This window comes from Setaria viridis, chromosome 7 (genome assembly GCF_005286985.2).
Source record: "Setaria viridis chromosome 7, Setaria_viridis_v4.0, whole genome shotgun sequence".
NCBI classification, from domain to species: domain Eukaryota; kingdom Viridiplantae; phylum Streptophyta; class Magnoliopsida; order Poales; family Poaceae; genus Setaria; species Setaria viridis.
This window is the reverse complement of record NC_048269.2, coordinates 15,039,399-15,045,398: the sequence shown is the minus strand read 5'-3', so window position 1 is coordinate 15,045,398 and position 6,000 is coordinate 15,039,399.

Below are 6,000 nucleotides of genomic sequence, written 5' to 3'. Positions count from 1 at the left end.
GAGGCTGAAGAAGAGATGGTTGCAGAAGAAGGTCCTACCGATGATCTAGGTCAGGTGTTGTGAGATGCAAAGGAAGACTGCGAAAATGTGAAGGAGTCAAAGAAGTTTGAGCGCATGTTAGATGATCATAATAAATTATTGTACCCACATTGCAAATAGGGGTACAAAAAGTTAGGTACCACACTAGAAATGCTGCAATAGAAGGCAACAAATGGAATTTCTGACAAGAGTTTTCATGAGTTAATGAAAATAATAAAGAACATGCTTCCCGAGGGGAATGAATTGCCGTCCTTAATGTATGAAGCTAAAAAGGTTATTTTCCCTCTGGGTTTGAAGGTACAAAAGATACATGCATGTCCTAATGACTGTACCCTCTATCGCGGTGCATAATACGAGAAATTGGAGGCTTGTCCTGTGTGCGATGCACTGCATTATAAGATCAGGCAAGATGACCCTGGTGATGTTGAGGGGCAGCCCATCAAGAAGAAAGTTCCTGCGAAGGTAATGTAGTATGGGATGAGGCATAACGACAGACAACTATGGGATGACAATAGTGGACCTCGACAAGATTGGATATAGACGAACCATTTGTCCTAGCCAATGATGTGACTCAAGTTTTCAATGTAAAGGACATGTCAAGCAAACCAAAAAGGGTGCTAATAAGTCAGATGACCAGCCAAAGAGCCACATAGTTCTTCCAGGGAAAAGAAAAATTTTTGGAGTTGAGGACAAGACTGCCATTTCAGAAGATTATGATCAGTTCGATGATCTTCCTCCATTTTCAATCGAGGTTGACCCAACCATCCTGTTAGCTAAGAGGACGCTCCGTACTTACGTCGCGATCACAACCAAGGGACGTTCGTCAAGAGGAAGGTTATTAACGTTCCATTAGATAATGATGTATAATGTATTAGAACCATTATGCTATGTTTTGTGGTCAATGACAAAGTAATGTAATAACGCATTGTAATGATATGTAATGTATTCTATGGGTTATTAAAATACTATTTGCAAAAATCTCACCCTATTAACTAAGAACTAATTTTTGCATGGTTAAAATATTAAATATTTTGATTTTTTGTAGCAGCATTAAATATTATACAATAAATTTAGATACAATTAAACAAGTATATGACTAAGTCATGGTAAACATGTTAATAACACTATAGGCACTATTTTTCTAAAGTTTTGCATGGTCAGAATATCTATTTTGTCAAAATTTTAAGTTAACATAAGTATTATGACCATTATAACCTATTACTAAGTTAAAATTAATAATTTTACTATGTTTGATATTTAATTGCATCTAATATTTTTATAGTGTATATCTAATCAACATCAAGCTAGCAATTTTTTTTTTGCAATCTTATGGATGTAATTTAATTTGCTACGCAATAAATTAATATAATAGCAATTGTAAAATAAATAAAATAAAAAAAATCTTTAAGCGGGAAGCCAAAACAATAGGCTACAAAACCCTTTAGTATCGGGTGATAAAAATACCCAGTATTAAAGGGGGACAGTTTCGTTTTGGCGCGCTCTGCCCCCCTTTAGTACCGGGTGGTAGCTGGACTCGGTACTAAAAGGTCGACCTTTAGTACCGGTGCTGGCTAGCACCGGTACTAAAGGGTCCCCATCGTCTTCCTCCCCCGTCCCTCACCAACACTTAGCAAAATATTTTGATCGACATCGTGCTGGCCCTCTTCAGATCCTCCACGTTGCAGCCTCGACATCATCCCGTGGGCTCCCGTCATCGCGCAACGCTACCGCCGCGTGCCCCCGTCGTCGTGAGCCTCCGCGCCGTGATCTTGCTCGGCCAGCCCCGTCGGGCCACTCCTCATCCCAGATATCGGCGCTGCCCTCCTCCTCGACACCGGCGCCGCCCCCAACCTTCGCCCAGTGCCACAGCGCGCACCTCTCCCCCACTCCGCCGCCGCCCAGCCCTCCTCTCCCGAATGACATCAGCAGCCCTCCTCTCCCCAATGCCCCGCCGGCCTCCTCCCCGACAATGCCCCAGCCCTAACCCGGCCATCGGCGCCACCCCACTCCACCGCTGGCGCCTCTGGCCTCCATGAAGCGCGCGCGTGGCCGGCTGCGGGCTCATCTTCTCTGCTGACGTAAGCCCATAGCTGGCTGACGTCAATTTTTTATATTTTTCCTTTTTTATTTCTACAGTATATGAAATTACCTATGAATTTTAGAAAAAAATTTGAATTAGCTAGAAAATATAGAAAAATTCTTGAATTAGCTGAAAATTATAAAAAAAATTATTGGAAAAGCCTATTAATTGTAAATTGTACAACATTGATTATGCCTTGATACAAAATCCTGTGAATTGTTAGATATTTCTAGAAATAAATGAAAAGTACTTTGATACTTCTAGAAATTTTCAAGAAATTTTATGATGGTGAACGACTATGTTTCATTGTAAATATTTTTGTTGTCATTTACTGTTACAAAATTAATCAAATAGTTCAATAAATTATAGAAATGTGCATAAAATATTAGAAATTTCTTGATGCCTATTAATTTTTAGAATAATTTTCTTTTTATATTATATTAGTTACAATAAATTTTATGATGGTTGTGAATGATTAGAAATTCACTGTAAATATTTTTTAATCTTTTATTGTAACAAATTGTATAAGTGTTTCGTTCTTTTTTTAGTCATTTGTTGCTACAAAATGTATAATTATTAGTCATTAATTTTTGTAGTCATTTTTTGTAATTGTATGTACAAGTCAGAGTCATTCTTTTTATAATAATTGTGAATAAAATATTAGAAAATTGTTGATGCCTACTAATTGTTAAATAATTCTTTTTAAATTATATGAGTTATAATAAATTTTATGATGATTGTGAATGACTAGCAATTCACTGTAAATACTTTTTTAGTCATTTATTGTAACAAATTATATAAGTGTGTCATTCTTTTTGTAGTCATTTATTGTTACAAAATGTATAACTATTAATCATTCATTTTTAGTCATTTTTTATAATTAAATGTATAAGTTATAGTCATTCTTTTTATAATAATTATGCATGAACTATTAGAAAATTGTTGATGCCTACTAATTATTAGAATAATTATTTTTATATTATATTAGTTACAAGAAATTTGATGATGGTTGTAAATGGCGAGCAATTCATTGTAACAAATTCTACAAGTGTTTAATTCTTTTTTTAGTCATTCTTTTTATTGTTGATGCCTACTATTTCTTGGAATAATTATTTTTTATATTATATTAGTTACAATGGCACGATCAGAGGACGAGCAGGCCCGATTGGACGAGGAATACCTAATGGACTTGAATGCTCAAGGTCGCATGAACAATCAACCAAACGAAGAGGTCGATCACAACCAGACTGACATCTACCTCAACATGTCTAGTGATGGAAATGAGGAGGAACCAATTGTCGAGGGAGGCAATCATGGGCAACAAGGCGAGGTATAGCAATTATTATATGTAAACATGATTTGAATTCTCTACATTATTGGGAATTAACAGTTCTTTCATTTTCAGCCATCTGGATCGAGCCGGCCTAAACAGAAATGAAGCAAGAAAAAAAAGTTAGAGGAATGTATCATCACCATGAAACTTAATGAAGAGGGTGAATCAATTGCTCCAGACAATACTAAGACCAAATTGGTGAATCAAATTGGGTTTCTTGTTAGGGATAACATCCTAATAAGCTTTCAGAATTGGAAAAGCCCTGAAACCAATGAGAGCGTGGTCCCCATAAACGTGTCCCTTAGCGAGAGAAGGAAATGATATGGGAGCAGATAAAAGAAAACTTCACATTCACAGGTGTAGATGAAGCAAAAGTGAAAGATTGCTTATCAGACGTACAAGAAGAACCTGCACAAAGACTACATAAAGAAGGGCCTTACACCAGATTTCAAGAAGCACTCAAAGTAAAGAGATCATGGGAATTCATTTGTGCAGTACAAGTAGTCGGAAAAGAGCGCTAAGGCAACTAAAACCAACACTGACAATGCTCGTCAGAAGAAATACTTTCATCATCTTGGGCTAGGAGGTTACAAGAAGGGGCTCATCAAATGGCAGGAGATAGAAGATGACATAATTGCTAAGGGAATTGTACTGATGACTCTCAAATGGTCGGAGCAAGCAAAGCATTAGTATTATGCTCATGGCAGCACACTCAATCCCGAAGATGAATCATTTGTGTTCGGCCAAGAATTAAGAGAAGAGGCTACGAGGCTTGTTGAATTAATAAAGGCTACGGCCGAAGGAACTTTCGTGCTTGATCGAGAGAAGGATGAGCTGACTATGGTACTAGGTAATCCAGAACACCCTGGATGTTGTCGAGGCAAAGGTGTAATTTCATTGAAGTTTGCCTTTCGTGAGCACATTGATTCCTACAGAAGTCGTCAAAGAAGTAAGGCTAAACACGCACGACAGCTACGAGAGTTGCAAGAACATGTACAGACGCAAGAATGGAGGAAGCAATCGAACGTCGTGTGGCTATAGCACTTAGCAAACAAGCCAGTGAACAAGCAGCTGCATCATTAGGGGCTAATGTCGACGTAAGCCCCTCTTAGCATTGAAGCAACGTCGCTTCCACGGAACGCGCAGTTGGATGATCTTTAGACGTGGTTGAGGACAACCAACGCCACCCAATGGACGACATCACTGGGAGGGTAACTTGTTAGCTTGTTACTCTCGTGAAAAACAAGCTCATCGTTGTGGCTTATGGTGTGACTGAACAACCGACCCAAGTCCAAACAATTCATGGCATGGAGATTCCAGCTCGCGGTTACACCAAAGTTAGGGTGAATTGAGTGGTCGATGGTTGGGATGATCTGGAATTGGAGGTACCTGGGGGTGATGGGGAAAAGCATCTAGGAGAAGTCATCCACGGTTGGATTCTATGGCCCAAGCGCTATATAAGGATTCCGTAGCCGAATCCTCCAACCTTGGGATCATCTCCTCAGGGCTCAAGGGCAAGTTCACCTACACCATCTGCCAGGGCACCCTCTCCACTTGCTGATAGGGATCCTAGCATGACTCCACGCTCTCCACCAGCTGACAGAGAACCTAGCATGAGTCCACCTCCCCCTGTTATGAGTAAGGCTACAAGGCGAAAGACGCCTTCAGTTCTGCCTGCTGTGGCTACAAAGAAGAAGCAGAAAGAAACCGAAGGAGAAGCAACCAGAGCCAAGAAAGCTTACGGGATTATTGATGAGGAAATCGATGCGTAGTGTATGCTGAGGTTAAAGCTTACTTCGAATGAAAGCCTCCTGTGAAGGAAGATCCACTAGTTGATAAGGCTAAATTGCGGGCTTTCATTAAGAAAAATGTCTAGAAAGCCAGAGAAACTAATACTATCTGAATACGACCGCTCAATAACAAAGTCTTATCAGAAGAAGAAAAAAGGGTCAAGTATTCAATAGCTCGAAATCCAATCCAACCAATCAATTGCCCCGCTCTAGATACTTTTGGAGTTTGATTAGAACCTGCTTATATTCACCAAAGATACAAATCTCACCGCAGCTCAAATTTGACGGGAGGATCACATCCCAAAGCAACGTAGGGATGGTAAATGGAAATTTGAGTTAGGGAAAGAGATTGTGTGGTCGCAGTTAGTGGACCATCTTCCAACGAAGATGTTCAAATTGCACCAATGGTACATGGAGGCTTCAGCCACTGGTTTACTCATGCTCGAAGTTCGGATTGGAGATCAACATTATTTCTGTAGGGATGCCATTATAAATGTGCTGTTCGAGGAACTTTATTTCCTTTACAATCAAGATACACTTGACAAATCACTTATCAGTTCCTTGGTTCTGTAATTGTTTAATTTGCTCTAACTTCAAAATCCTCGCTCTAGTTATTGTGCGATGTCTTATCTCCTATTCTATTTTGTATCATACAGGATGGAGATTCAAGCTTGCCGGAGGAAAGGATACTATGTCGTTGGCTTCATGGACCCGGATGTTATAAATAAGACAACTATAAGAGATAAAATCAAATCGAA